The following is a 16,623-nucleotide window of genomic DNA, read 5'->3' on the forward strand; positions in this document are numbered from 1 at the left end:
CGCATTCGCAAAATTCAACGCGGTACCGCACTATGCATACCTCAAGCTCAAGATGCCAGGCCCAAGAGGAGTAATCACGGTCAATGGGAACACTGAACGCTCCCTCCGAATGGAGGAGCACACGGCAACGCTCGCAGCAGAAGTACAAAGCAGCCTCTCCAGGCAGTTCTCCAGATCGGCCTTCAAAAAGCCGGACACTGTCAAGCGCGCCCGGAGTACCCTACAACAAGACCACCTGGCACGTTCTGAGCTAGCGTAGCAATGCGGCCCCAACCCTAGCCCTCGCGATATAGCAAAACCAGTGCTTCGCGTACATAACTACGCTCTGGAAATACCATGGGCATAGGGGAAGGGGCACTATCACGGCACGCCCGAAATACGGCTTAAACCGCACCAGGGGCTGCCGGATTCCTTTTTTTCTCTCTTTTTTTCTCTTACTCTCAGGACTACATACTTCGGATGACCCATTCGGCAATTCAACTACCGCACAAACGATGCAAGATCCAGGAAAGCAGACAAGCCACACCGAATTATGGAACTCCCAGTGATCTCTACTCCGAGCAGTATACCTGTTTTTTAATACAATTCCTCGGCCTGCCCCTGGCCAGGACATGTTAAATAGTCCAATTTCTTTGGCTTATCACACTATTTGTATCGTTCCGCTTTCATAGCAGCCTTTCTATAAATAATGCATAGCTTTTTGTCTATTTTTTTGCATTATCCTCTTTTTATATATATGTTTATCAATAACATGTTGCATCCGTACACTGTGGTACGACAAAAATACGCCAGGGGCTTCGGTACCCATCAATATGGCGTGAGAAGTCCGTACACTTTCACAAGTGCGGCACTCCGAACTTATAGCACTATATGCATCTGCTCCGAATCATGATTTGGGTCAATAGTTGGGTTTGCCCGGCTCCTATGTTTTGGTGCCTTACGTTCCGCTATATCGGCTAAGGTAGCACTAGGAGAACTACTGCGATTGTGCCCCAGTTGAGCTGGGCTGAGAACCTCAGTAGAGAAAGCTAAAACTGACTGTCATGATGAGGCAAGAGACCGGTCGCTGTTTGAGAGGTTTTTCGAGTCCTTAAAGACTTATGCCGCTTCGAGCGAGGAACCGACTTTGTCCGGCCAAGGCGTGGATAGCACCCCGAACTCGGTCTTCCGAATACTAGGGGCTTCGCCAAAATTTAAAATTATAGAGTTCTATGGCTAAGTGAGAGTGTTCAAGCATTATAGTCTGATTGCCTTGTTCGTTGTGCTGAGCGTCTCCCTCAACGGACCCAATCATGGGAAAAAGAGCGCTCAGGTTTATCCCGAACACCCCAGCACTAGTGGCATGGGGGCAGAAGCCGACGACTGGCCATCTCTCAATTTTTTGATAAACGGCCGCACAGAAAGTAATATTTTAAATTCAAGCATTGCTTAGCGCATATGAACAAGTTTTCAGCGCACAGGATAACACGAGCGAGTTCATTCAAAAATTACATCCTTGGTGCATTCATCCGCCATAAGGCGGGCACCGACCAGAACATCCTTGTAATAGTTCTCGGGCTTGCGATGCTCCTTCCCGGCGGCGGACCGTCCCTCACAAGCTTCTCACCGTCCAGCTTACCCCAGTGCACCTTTGCACGGGCAAGGGCCCTACGGGCACCTTCGATGCAGACGGAGCGCTTGATGACCTCGAGCCTTGGACAAGGCTCCACCAGCCGCCGCACCAGTCCGAAGTAGCTCCCAGGCAGGGCCTCTCTAGGCCACAGCCGAACTATGAAGCCCTTCAGGGCCTGTTCGGCCGCCTTGTGGAGCTCGACCAGCTGCTTCAGCTGGTCGCTCAAGGGCACAGGGTGTCCGGCCTCAGCGTACTGAGACCAAAACACCTTCTCCGTCGAGCTTCCTTCCTCGGCTCGGTAGAATGCGATAGCATCGGATACGCTGCGGGGAAGATCTGCGAATGCCCCTGGAGAGCTCCGGATTCAGGTAAGTAACAAGTAGTTTACTTTTATATGTCTGCTTTGCATAGAGAATGCCTTACCTGCCGCTATCTTTTTCACCGCATCCAATTCCTGGAGGGCCTTCTGGGCTTCGGCCTTGGCAGATTTGGCAGTTTTAAGGGACGCAGCAAGCTCGGACGCTCGCGTCTTCGAGTCGAGCTCCAAACTCTCATGTTTTTTCATGAGAGCATGAAACTCTTGCTGCACCTCGCCGACCTGCGCCTCAAATTTCTCCCGCTCGGTGCGCTCCATGGCTGCTCTCTTCTTGGCCTCGGACAGCGCCTGCTTGAGGGTCGCCACCTCAGTTGTGGCCCCTACAATAAGCAGTATACTCCTGTCATTTTTTGCAATTGCGTCTTCTTATAGGCAGTTTTTTCTACTCCCTCCGTTCCTAAATATTTGTCTTTCTAGACATTTCAAATGACTACTACATACGGATGTATGTAGACATATTTTAGAGTGTAGATTCACTCATTTTGCTCCGTATGTAGTCACTTGTTGAAATGCCTAGAAAGACAAGTATTTAGGAACGGAGGGAGTATAAGGTATCTCTTACCTTCTTTCTCCTCGAGCTGTCGTTTGGCAAGGCCGAGCTCTTGCTCGGTCCGCTCGAGGCCCTGCTTCAGGGCACCCACCTCCGCAGTCAGTGCGGCGGTGGCCAACAGCGAAGCCTGCATACGTATATTGACTCCTTTTTAGTTAGACTCCTACGATATTTAATAGATCCTCTATTCGGCTTTTCTTTCCGAACGCCAAACAGAGCATCAGGAGCTACTGTCTATGCGGTAATATTTTTAAATATTTCTACTTACCTCGAAGCCTGTTAGAAGGCTAGTACAAGCTTCAGTAAGTCCGCTTTTGGCGGACCGAACCTTCTAGACCACCGTACTCATGATGGAACGGTGCTCCTCGTCGATGGAGGCGCCCTTAAGCACCTCCAGCAGATTGTCCGATGCCTCCAATTGGACGGAGGACACCGGCTCAATAGGCTTGCTCCTCTTGGCAGGAGTTCGCTTGTCGCGGTCCGGAACCGTTGATGATTCCGGCGTGGTGTCTGGCTTAAAGCCGGACTTGGAGCCCTGGGGGGTCTTGTCCCCTTTACTCCTGGAGTCTGGGAGGTCGCCTTGCGGCTCCTCCTGGACCACCTCCTCTTGCCCCGGAGCTTGTCGCGACGCCACTTCGGCGTCATCCGCAGCACAGGGGGAGGTAGCGGGCGGAACTGAATTCACGTCCGATGAATCTAGGGAGCCGCTCGACGACTTGTCGAGCCCGTCCTTGGGTGGGCTGCATGATTATATTCGACATTAGGGAAAGCTGCGCAACAAAAGGAATATCATGAGTTACTCTGGTATCCGAACACTTACGATTTCACCGGACGTTTGGCCCTTTCCGGCCACTCCTCTTCGTCCTCGTCGGCGTCGGGGGCGTAGTCCGGCAGAGGGGTTTTCCTCTTCTTGGACCCTTCGGCCTCCCCTAATAGGGCGGCCTTCCTCTTTGTTCCTCCCCCCGCTGGAGGGGGAGAGGTCTCTTCTTCCTCCTCCTCGTCTTCACGGGAGGAGTGCGTCTCGGACTCATCGGATGACGAATCTGACACCACCATATGCCGGGAACTCTTTCGAGTCCCCGTGGCCTTCTTCTTCTTGGCCTTCTTCTCCGGCACCACATAAGGTGCCGGAACCAGCAGCTTCACTAGGAGAGCAGGGGCTGGGTCTTCGGGCAAGGGAGCTGGACAGTTAATCAGTCCGGACTTCGCCTGCCAATCCTGTCAAAGGTGAGGGAGTTTAGATCCCGCATAGAGTCAAACTATGAAGAAAACTTAACATCCTGTAAAAGATGAAAATATTTTACCTCACCAGCAGGACGCTGCGAGCTGAATCCGCGGTCTTCGGAGGCGGATGTGGGAGCCTCGGCGCCTTTGGTTACCCCCTTCCAGACATCTTCGTACATCGTGTCGAAGAGCCTGCTCAGAGTTCAGTGCTGCGCCGGGTTGAACTCCCACAAATTGAAGTCCTGTTCTTGACACGGAAGGATCCGGCGGACGAGCATGACCTGGACTATGTTGACAAGCTTGAGCTGCTTGTTCACCAGGGACTGGATGCATTTTTGCAGTCGGGTCAGCTCTTCTTCGTCGCCCCATGACAAGCCCGTCTCCTTCCAGGACGTGAGCCGCGTAGGGGGTCCGGATCGGAATTCAGGGGCTGCGATCCACTTTGGATTGCGTGGCTCGGTGATGTAAAATCACCCTGACTGCCACCCCTTCAATCCTCCACAAAGGAGCCCTCGAGCCATAGGATGTTGGCTATTTTGCCCGCCATGGCACCTTCGCACTCCGCCTGGTTGCCGCGCACCACCTTTGGCTTGACGTTGAAAGTATTGAGCCAGAGGCCGAAATGGGGGCAGATGCAGAGGAAAGCCTCGCACATGACGATAAATGCCAAGATATTGAGGATGAAGTTCGAGGCCAGATCGTGGAAATCTAGGCCATAGTAGAACATGAGCCCGCGGACAAATGGGTGGAGAGGAAAACCCAGTCCGCGGAGGAAGTGGGGAAGAAATACTACCCTCTCGTGGGGCCTTGGGGTGGGGAGAAGCTGCCCCTCCTCAGGAAGCCGGTGCGCGATGTATTTGGATAGGTATCCAGCCTTCCTTAGCCTTTTGACATGGCCCTCCGTGACGGAGGAGACCATCCACTTGCCTCCCGCTCCGGACATTGTTGGAGAAGGTTGAGGTAGGAAGTGTGGGCTTGGGCGCTGGAGCTCGGGTGTGCAGAAGATGGATAGGCAAAGGAGGAAGAAGGCGTAGGTAAAAAGGTGGATCCTTATCCCCTTATATGAGCGGATGCGACTATGCATCCCTACCAGCATAGTAAAACTCGCTTGCCTCCCAAGCGCCGTGATAAATGGCATGGTTGGGTTACCCACGTCCGTATTGATGAGAATCCCGTAAATGGGGGACACGATCTCTGCTTTGACAAGACGTGCCAAGGAAACCGCCTCGCAAAACACGCTGAGGTGGAAAAGTGAAAACGATTCGAATAAAGGCTTGGCCGTAGTGTGATGTCGCGCTGCGGAATACGTCAGCAGATTAGATTTGTGTTAATATTATTCTCTCTGTGGCAATACGTGGAAACTTATTATGCAGAGCCGGACACTACTCTTGGTGTTTACAAACTTTTATGAAGGATTTGGAGGAGGAACCCGCCTTGCAATGCCGAAGACAATCTACGCGCCGGACTCGTCGTCATTGAAGCCTGGTTCAGGGGCTACTGAGGGAGTCCTGGATTAGGGGGTGTTCGGGTAGCTGGACTATACCTTCAGCCAGACTCTAGGACTATGAAGATACAAGATTGAAGACTTCGTCCCATGTCCGGATGGGACTTTCCTTGGCGTGGAAGGCAAGCTTGGCGATGCGGATATTCAAGATCTCCTACCATTGTAACCGACTTTGTGTAACCCTAACCCTCTTCGGTGTCTATATAAACCGGAGGGTTTTAGTCCGTAGGACAACTTCATCATACAACAATCATACCATAGGCTAGCTTTTAGGGTTTAGCCTCCTTGATCTCGTGGTAGATCTACTCTTGTACTACCCATATCATCAATATTAATCAAGCAGGACGTAGGGTTTTACCTCCATCAAGAGGGCCCGAACCTGGGTAAAACATCGTGTTCCTTGCCTCCTGTTACCATCTGGCCTAGACGCATAGTTCGGGACCCCCTACCCGAGATCCGCTGGTTTTGACACCGACAATGACTAATGTGAGTCCATGGATTATACGCACTCTTACCTTTCCGCAATTTGCTAGCCTCTATGGTACCATGCATTGCCCTTTCACACATCGAGATGTGGTGCAAACTTCGCAGGTGCATCCAAACCCCGTGATATGGTACGCTCTATCACACATAAGCCTTATTATATATTCCTCAAAACAGCCACCATACCTACCTATTAAGGCTTTTCCATGGCCATTCCGAGATATATTGCCATGCAACTTCCATCGCTTCCATTTGATGACTTGAGCATTCATTGTCATATTGATTTGAAGGATCATATAGCTGACATAGTAGTTGTGGCTCAGCCAACGTTCATCATTTTTCATACATGTTATGCTTGATCATTGCACATCCTGGTACATGCCAGAGGCATTCATATAGAGTCATACTTTGTCATAGGTATCAAGTTGTAATTTTTATTTCTTTTGAGTTATAAGTAAATAGAAGTGTGATGATCATCATTATTCATTTTTAGAGCAATGCCCTAGTGATGAAAGGATGATGGAGACTATGATTCCCCCACAAGTCGTGATGAGACTCCGGACAATGAGAGAAAAAGGAAAAAGAAAAAAAAGAAAAAAAAGAAAAAGAAAAATAAATAAATAAACAAAGAGAGAAGGGCCATTGTTAGTATCCTTTACCACACTTGTGCTTCAAAGTAGCACCATGTTTTTATATGGAGAGTCTCCTATGTTGTCATTTTCATATACTAGTGGGAATTTTTCATTATAGGATTAGATGCACACCCACTTAGTTTTCATATTGAGCTTTCATACACTTATAGCTCTTAGTGCATTTGTTGCTTGGCAATCCCTACTCCTCGCATTGATGTCAATTGATGGGCATCTCCATAGCCCGTTGGTTAGCCGCGTCGATGTGAGACTTTCTTAATTTTTTTGTCTTCTTTATATTTACCCCTATCATCATACTCTATTCCACCCGTAGTGCTATATATATGGCTTGCACTCCTGTATTGCATGAGGGTTGAAAAAGTCGAAGTGCGTTAAAAAGTATGAACCAATTGCTCGGCTTGTCATCGGGGTTGTGCATGATAAATACTTTGTGTTAAGACGATAGAGCATGATAATATTATATGATTTTGTAGGGATAGCTTTCTTTAGCGTTGATATTTTGAAAGACATGATTGTTTGTTGGGATGCCTCAGTATTGATGTCTTTATGTCAAATTATAGACTATTGCTTTGAATATTCATGACATGATTAGATATATGATCAAATTTATGTTAGGTAGCATTCCACATCAAAAATTATCTTTTTTATCTTTTACCTACTCAAGGACGAGCAGGAATTAAGCTTGGAGATGTTGATACGTCTCCGTTGTATCTATAATTTTTGATTGTTTCATGCCAATATTATTCAACTTTTACATACTTTTGGCAACTTTTTATATTATTTATTTGGGCTAACTTACTTATCCAGTGCCTAGTGCCAGTTCATGTTTGTTGCATGTTTTTCTTTCACAGAAAATCCATATCAAACGAAGTCCAAACGCTATAAAAATTTACGGAGAATTATTTTGGAATATATGTGATTTTTAGGAGGTGGAATCAACGCAAACGGGGCCCCACGACGCGCATAACCCACAAGGGCACACCAGGCACCCCATGGCGCACCCAGGTGTCTTGTGCCCTCCTCGAAGGTCGGTTGGGGCCCTTCTTTTGGCTCAAGAAAGATAATTTATGGAAAAAAATTGTGTAATTTTTTTAGCGCAATTAGAGTTACGGATCTCCGGGAATTTAAGAAACCATGAAGGGCCAGATCTGGGGAACGCGAAACAGAAGAGAACAGAGAGGGAGATCCAATCTCGGAGGGGCTCCCGCCCTCCGCCTCCATGGAGACCATGGACCAGAGGGGGAACTCTCCTCCCATCTAGGGGGCAAGGAAGAAGAAGAAGGATGGGGGCTCTCTCCCCCTCACTTCCGGTGGCGCCAGAGTGCCACCGGGGCAACGATCGGACGGTGATCTACATCAACAATCTTGCTACCATCAATACCAACTCTCTCCCCCTCTTTGCAGCGGTGTAACACCCCTTCTCCCCACTGTAATCTCTACTTAAACATGGTTCTCAACTCCATATATTATTTCCCAATGATCTATGGTTATCCTATGATGTTTGAGTGGATCCGTTTTGTCCTGTGGGTTAATCGTGATCTTGGTAGGTATGATTGCATATTTTATTTATGGTGCTGTCCTATGGTGTCCTCCGTTCTCACGCAAATGTGAGGGGCGCCCGCTGTAGGGTGTTGCAATATGTTCATGGTTCACTTATGGTGGGTTGCGAGAGTGATAGAAGCTTAACCCAAGTAGGTGGGCTATGGTGTATGGGATAAAGAGGACTTGATACTTAATGCTATGGTTGGGTTTCACGACCTTAATGATCTTTAGTAGTTGTGGATGCTTGCTAGAGTTCCAATCATAAGTGCATATGATCCAAGTAGAGAAAGTATGTTAGCTCATGCCTCTCCCTCATATAGAATTGCAAGAATGATCACCGGTACTTGTTATTGATTGCCTAGGGACAAATAACTTTCTTGTTGACACAAACCCTTTTTCTAAACACCTAACTTTTATTATCTTGCAAAGTACTTCTAGTTTTATTCTTGCAAAGTAGTTCTAGAATCACACCTACAAAATAGTTTCATACTTTTTTTTGGTAAAGCAAACGTCAAGTGTGCGTAGAGTTGTCTCGGTGGTCGATAGAACTTGAGGGAATATTTGTTCTACCTTTAGCTCCTCGTTGGGTTCGACACTCTTATTTATCGAAGAAGGCAACAAACGATCCCCTATACTTGTGGGTTATCAGCAGTTGAAGCCAAATGAGAGGAACTACCCCACTCACGATCTTGAGTTGGCGGCAGTTGTCCATGCATTAATCACATGGAGACATCTCTTGTTGGGTAGGCAAGTGGACATTTTCACCGATCACAAGAGCATCAAATATGTCTTCACTCAACCCAACTTGAACCTCCGGCAAACACGTAGGGTCGAAATGATCCAAGAGTACAATCCAAGCATTGAATACACTCCAGGAAAGGATAATTAATGTGATTGCAGATGCGTTGAGCAGAAAGGCATATTGCAACAGCTTAATTCTCAAGACATTCCAACCTGATCTTTGTGAAGCTTTCCGCAAGCTCAACATCCAAGTTGTTCCTTAATGTTTTGTTGCCAACCTTCAAGTCACTCCAACTTTGGAAGACCAAATTCATGAGGCACAACTCCTTGATACCATGGTGAAGAAGGTGAAACATGGTGTTGCCAAGGGCTTACCCATATACAAGTGCTACCGCATTGATGACAAGGACACCTTATTCTTTGAGGACTGGTTAGTGGTTCCTAAGGGTGATCTAAGGAAGGTCATAATGAACGAAGCGCACAATTCTCTTCTTTCCATCCATCCAGGCATTTCGAAGATGTACCATGACCTCAAGCAGTCGTATTGGTGGACTCGCATGAAGCGAGAGATTGCTCAATTCGGGAATGAATGTGATGTCTGTCAAAGGGTGAAAGCGGAACATCAATGACCAACTGGTCTCATCCAACCTCTTGCTATTCCAGAATGGAAGTTTGATCATATCGAGATGGACTTTGTCACTGGCTTTCCCAAGTCCAAGCGAGGGAATGATGCTATCTTCGTTGTCATTGACAAGCTTACAAAAGTGGCTCATTTCCTTCTAGTCAAAGAATCTATCAATGCATCTCAGTTGACAGAGCTATACACATCCAGAATTGTCTCGTTGCACAGGACTCCTCAATTGATCTCCTTAGACCGCGGAAGCATTCACTTCGAAGTTCTGGGACTCCTTCCAGAAGGCCATGGGCACCAACATTCGGTTCAACATGGTCTCTCATCCTCAAACAAGTGGCTAAGTTGAAAGATTCAATCAAATCCTCGAAGACATGCTTAGAGCAAGTGTCATCTCCTTCGGTATGAAGTGGGAAGATTGCCTCCCATATGCCGAGTTCTCCTACAACAATAGCTACCAAGCAGGTTAGGGCATGGTCCCTTTTGAAATCCTATATGGCAGAAAGTGTTGTACTCCTCTCAACTGGTCCGAGACTGGTGAACGCCAACTTCTTGGGAATCACTTGATCACAGAAGATGAAGAAATGTGTAAAGTCATCCATGAAAATATCAAAGCCGTGCAATCGCGCCAAAAGAGTTACTATGATAGCAAGCACCGTGACTTGGCTTTTGAGATTGGAGACCATGTCTATCTCCGAGTCTCTCCAGTGAAAGGCACCCAACGCTTCGGTATCAGGGAAGCTTGACCCTAGATATGTGGGTCCTTTCAAGATCATTGTCAAAAGAGGCGAGCTCGCCTATCAACTTGAGCTCCCTCCCAACTTCTCAAATGTGCATGATGTATTTCACGTGGCACAACTTCTCAAGTGCTTCAAGACGCCCGAGCGCACTATCAACTTCGAAGAAATTAACCTCCAAGAAGACTTGTCTTATCATGAGCATCCCGTTGCCATTCTTGAAGAAACCGAGCGCAAAACTCGCAAGAAGTCAATCAAATTCCTCAAAGTTATGTGGTCTCACCATTCAGACCGAGAAGGTACTTGGGAGCGTGAGGATCACCTCCATTCGGAATATCCGGAGTTCTTTCGGTCCTAGATTTCAGGACGAGACCCTCTTGTAGTGGTGGAGAGTTGTAACACCCTAGATGTAAAACTTCCATATTTGGCAATGTATCCAACCTCATCATGATCAATCCCAAGTGGTTTCCTCCTTGTTGGTTTCATTTAGGGTTTTTGATTTGTTTCATATTGCATTGTATTGTCATTTCTTGTCATATTTTATTTTGTCATTAATTGTTGCATCATGGCCTCATCATATGTTGCATTGTCCTTGGTGTCATTTTGCATATTCTCATCATCATGTGCATCTTCATGGTGTAGCTCATTGCATTGTTGCATGTTCTATGTGGATCCAAGCATCATCTTCCCCTTCACTCATCACCACATGTTCTTCTCTTTTGTTTCTTTTTGCATGTGCCATCTTGCGCTCCTCCACAAATGTTCATCTTTTCCTATTAATTCAAAAATATTGCCCTAAACCTCTATGCTAAATTTCACCTTATTTTAAATTGTTTTGGTTAGGTTTTAAAATGGCTCAAGTTTGAATTTAATTCCAACTTGAATTATTTTACTTCCTTTAAAAATGTCCAATCCAATTTTTATTAAATAGAGCACAACTCCAGGAGCTTGAGTATATTTTCATTATTCTCAAATTCCTCTCCTTTCCCCTTGTGCTTTTCTTTTTCATTTTCTGTTTGAGGAAAAGGTTAAAAAGAGAGCAGCAGCAGCACCCACCTGGGCCTCGGCCTCCAGGCCGGCCCATCTAGCCGCGCGCCAGCCAGCCCGCGTGCACGACGCTTCCCCCCTTTCTCACCCACGCACCCGCTCACTCCCCTCTGCCTCACACCCACTTGGCCAAGCTGGCCCCATCCACCAGCGACCCTGGCTACACCCCTCACCCACCTTCTTCCTCCTCGGCCCCCCCTCGCGAGCACGCACATGCCATGGCCGAGCGCGTCGCGTGCTCCACCTGCTCGCCCTAGCCCTTTTAAACCCCGCTCTTCGTGTCCACCAAGCCGCTAGGGTTTCCCTCTTCCCTCCGCTGCTGCCACCAGGAGCGTAGAGCAACCAGATCCACTGCTAGAACCCCGTCCCGAGCGCATCTAAGAGCACGGCCTTGCAGCCATCGTACTCACCATCATCCTCAGCCTCGCCAACCGTGTCCCTCTTCTTCCTCGACGTCCTCTACGTCCACGGCGTCGACTACGTGGAGCTGGAACTCGTCGCAATATCGCCTTCTTCCTTGTCTTCGACTCCGGCCACCGCAGCTGTTCGATCGCCCTCACTGTCGTCTCCGTCCACTTCACGCCAAGCCGAGCACCCCATCGTGTTCGTGGTGAGCTCGCGCACCTCCCCGTCCCCTTTTTCGTCTCGTTAGCGTGCTCCGCTGTATGCTGCCATGAGCACCCGAACGTGTCGTAGTCGGACCTCGTCTCCGGCGAGTGCTCCAGTCCCCTTTTGCTTGTTGTGCATGTCCGACATGTTCCCCGCGTCACAGTCGCTCAATCCGTGCTCGCTGCCGCCTGTTTAGCTCCCCCGCTTCGTCACGTCCATCCTCACCACGCCACCTCTGTAGCATGTCACCGGCGATGCCTCTGTTGTCATCTGGTGCGACTAGTGGCACCCACAAACCCGGGATCCTCCTCCGGCCCCGATGCACCCTTCCGCCGCTCAGCTAGGTCACCGGAGCTACTCCGGCGAGGATTCCGCCGTGCAGTGGTTGCCGGTGGTGCCCTCGGCTGCTTCCCCTGTTCTGCACGCGTCGCACCAGCAGGGCCCACTGGTCAGCCTCACACGCGGCTAGGCCGACCAGGCAGTCACACACGCACACGCGAACCCACACACACCAGCCACGTGGCCCACCGGCCCACCAGTCAGCCTAACAACTGGGAACAGCCTGGGTACGCCTAGCGTTTTTCCCCGTTTCCTGTTTTATTCCAGATTCAGAATATACCCGTTTTGGCATATGCATAGGTTTCCTTTTTAGGCAGTTTTGCATTTCTAGCATTTGTGAGCGTTTTCTACAGTAACCTAGACATATTATATATGTTTTGGGGGTAGAAAAATCCCACCAATCCATTGGTGGCATCCATTTCATCATCTGACCAAGTTTGCACCCATGACATTTTACATCATGCTATTGTTTTGTCATTTTTCTGTGATTAAATTCAAATATGCTATGTGGTAGTTTGGTACATGTACATCTTCATGTTCATGTCTACTTCATGCTAGGATTTATTTCATGCCATATAGTGCACTGTGATGAGTGCCACAAGCTTGTAAACATGCTATCATGAATCTGTTTCTACCATGACATGAAATCCTACTAAGTCTGAAATCAGACATATCACTTGCCATGTTTGCGTTGATTCTATCATCATTTCTGCAGACCTTTGGAACAAGTTAAGTAAGGGAGTTTTGTTAAGTGCATTTAGTACTAGAAGGCCATGCTCAAGTTTGTCATGATAGGTTCCTGTAACATGTAGTTTACTAGCTCTAAATATTGCAACCTGATGTTGTTTCTGCCATGTTCAGTGAATTTCTGCTAAGTATGTTAAATTGTTATCAATTGCATTTTACCATGTTGTTTTAAACATGTTCTAGTGTGTTCTAGCAGTAGCTCAATGTTCATGAATTGTAGAGCTTCCCCTGTACTTCACTTCAATGTATTTTGTTTTCATTTTTGGGTGTTGTAGCATACTTAAACTTTGCATCTAAGTAGTCATGTTGTCGTTTTCAACAGTTTGCATTGCATCTTGTTTGGCTTGTCATTTCTAAACTGATCTTTATGTCGATTTCAGCCAAAATCTATCAGTCTATCCAGTGTCATGATTGGGTTACCAAGATTGTGCCATGCTCATCGTTCCTCCCTCTGTCTCGAATGCACCCCTTCCGAAGCACCTCATATGCATTACACACCTTGTCTTGCATTCCATGCCATGTCTTGCATCGTGTTGCTTGCACATATGCACCGTGATTGATTGTTATTCCATTGTTTGTGTTCCTTCTTGGGTAGAGCCAGGAGATGAATTCGTGAACAAGGATCGTCGGTGTCAAAACCGGCGGATCTCGGGTAGGGGGTCCCGAACTATGCGTCTAGGCGGATGGTAACAGGAGACAGGGGACACGATGTTTTACCCAAGTTCGGGCCCTCTTGATGGAGGTAATACCCTACGTCCTGCTTGATTGTTCTTTATAATATGAGTAGTACAAGAGTTGATCTACCACGAGATCGAAGAGGCTAAACCCTAGAAGCTAGCCTATGGTATGATGGTTGTCGTTGGTCCTACGGACTAAACCCTCCAGTTTATATAGACACCGAAGGGGGCTAGGGTTACACAGAGTCGGTTACAAGGAAGGAGATCTACATATCCGTATTGCCAAGCTTGCCTTCCACGCCAAGGAGAGTCCCATCCGGACACGGGATGAAGTCTTCAATCTTGTATCTTCATAGTCCAACAGTCCGGCCAAAGGATATAATCCGGCTGTCCTGATACCCCTAATCCAGGACTCCCTCGAGTACCCTGTCGAGTACGTTCACGAGGAGCAAGGATTCGATACCTTTGAGAACATTGCAGGCAAGATAATCATTACCCCCGATATCACTTCTATCTTTGCTTGCTATTTGTTCGTTCTATCGCTATGTTGCGCTACCTACAACTTGTTTATCAAGCCTCCAATATTTCCATGTCAAGCCTCTAATCCACCTTCCTAGCAAACCGTTGTTTGGCTATGTTACCGCTTTTTCTCGGCCCCTCTTATAGCATTTCTAGTTGCAGGTGCAGTGCAAATTGTTCCATGTTGGAACATGGATATGTTGGGATATCACACTATCTCTTATTTAATTAATGCATCTATATACTTGGTAAAGGGTGGAAGGCTTGGCCTTTTGCTTGGTGTTTTCTTCCACTCTTGCCGCCTTAGTTTCCATCGTACCGGTGTTATGTTCCTTGATTTTGTGTCCCTAACACGGTGAGGATTTATGGACCCCTCTTGACAGTTCGCTTTAAATAAAACTCTTCCAGCAAGGCCCAACATTAGTTTTACCATTTTCCTAATAACAACTAAAATTTTAATAGGGAGTAATTAACCCGAGGATTCTTAATCAACAGCCCGGGCCAATGCTCCTCATGAGTGTTGGTCCAAACTAGAGTCATGTGCGGCTTCCCCCGGGGCAACTCGGGTCTCAGTTGATGTACGCTGCGCTCATCTGACTGTGGCCTGAGACAAGATACGCGCGGCTACTATCAGGGTGTCGGCATGTCGGGAGGTCATGTTGGTTTTGTTTTACCATAGTCGAAATTTCTTGTGCACCGGGATTCCGAGTCTGATCGGAGGGTCCCGAGATGAAGGATTGTCTCAACGGATCGTGAGCTTATCATGTGATAAGTGGGGACACCCCTGCAGGGTTTAATCTTTCGAGAGCCGTGCCTACGGTTATGTGGCAGACGGGAGTTTTTAATATCCGGTTGTAGTGAACTTGAAACCAAACTCTCTAAAATACACCAAACGTGTGTGTAACCATGATGGTCTCTTTTCAACGAGGTTCAGGTAGAGAACACGGTGGGGTAATGTTTGAACGTAAGTAGTTCCGGATCACTTCTTGATCATTCACTGAATACGACCGTTTGTGTAGCTTCTCATCTTGTTCTTACATTCATAAGTTAGACACCATACAATGCTTAGTGCTTGCTGAAACTCCACCTTATATCCATACCTTACCTTTAAGCTTTGATAGTCTTGACACTGTCGGTAATAGGATTGCTGAGTCCTCGTGGCTCACAATATACTACAACACAGTTGTAGGTACCGATGAGACTGATGCAGGTGATGTCACTGAGCTCAAGTGGGAGTTCGACGAAGACCTTGGCCGTTACTATGTTTCCTTTCCGGATGATCAGTAGTGGTGCCCAGTAGGGTCGATCGGGACTTAGCTTGGGTGTTTATCTTTTATTCGTTTGATTTCGTCCATAGCCAGACTCTGTGTTCATCTTGAATGATTGTATAACTTGATGATATTGTGTGACATTGTGGCGATTGTAAGCCAAAGCTCGTATTCTATCTATTCAGTACATGAGATGAGCAAAGATACAACCACTCATGCGACAATACCAATATGCGCTTATGCCCCAAGTCGTGGCTCGACACGTATGGAGTATAGTCGCATATTGGGCGTTACACAGCGGCATGCGTGCGCTCCGCGTCGAGTTGAGCCTCTCTGTCGGGGTTCTGGAACAACACCTATGGGATCCCTCGACGGAATCCATTCTACGGTTGCGGGACGTGAGGCTGCGCAAAGAGCGGGTCTAGAATATCAACTCGATGGGATTTTTACCCAGGTTCAGGCCGCAAGCGATGCATAAAACCCTAGTCCAGATTTGTGTGTATTTAGTGTTCTTGAGTTCTTGAACTAGCTGCGGTGCATGCCCAGTGCAAAAAGTCTTAATCCTTCCTCGGTACGCCTCGGGCCTCCTTTTATATGTGAAAGGGTCGCCACAGTGGCACACAGGAGGTGGAAAGTATGTACAGTGTACAAGTTTATCTCCTCACATCCTAAGACAAAACACATTTAATGCGCCGTCTATGTGTCCTCTTGCTTTATCAGGGACGGTAAAGGAGCATGTCCCTTCCATCGCCGCCTCGCCTTGCTTCGACGCGCGTCCAAGGTGAAGAGGCATGCAGCGCCACGCTGGCTGCTGAGCTGGTGCGGTGGCAGGGTCTTCACGAAGATCTGCATGCCACCACGTAGGTGCTTTGTTGGTTGGCCTAGAAGCTTCATGCTACCACGCAAGTGTGTGCCTAGTTGGTAGGCTAGTCACCACGCCGGAATGGGGGGGGGGGCAGCGAAGCTTTGGTAAGTGCGGGCCTAGCTTTGGCCCTGTAGACGCCCCCGGAAAGGCCCTTGCCGGGATTTCACGGGCGTCCCCGGGAAGGCCCTTGCCGGGGGGTTTATGAGCGTCCCCGGCAAGGCCCTTGCCAGGGGGGTTTGTGAGCGTCCCCAGCAAGGGTCTTGCCGGGGGTCTTCAGTCGTCCCCGGCAAGATCTTGCCCGGGGTGTTTGTCTTCTGATGCTCACTTAGGCCTGCAGGCCTTTGGTTTCAACAAAGATCTGCATACCACCATGCAGGCGCTCCCGAGCCTCGGTCTTGACGTTGTCGACAGCATCATGACTCTCAGGCTCAAGGGTGGCGGTCTTGCTGGTGTTGGGCAAGATGCCCCAACAAGGCTCTTGTCGGGGCCATGTAGGCCGTCT

Source organism: Triticum urartu, chromosome 7 (assembly GCF_003073215.2).
Source record: "Triticum urartu cultivar G1812 chromosome 7, Tu2.1, whole genome shotgun sequence".
Lineage (NCBI taxonomy): Eukaryota > Viridiplantae > Streptophyta > Magnoliopsida > Poales > Poaceae > Triticum > Triticum urartu.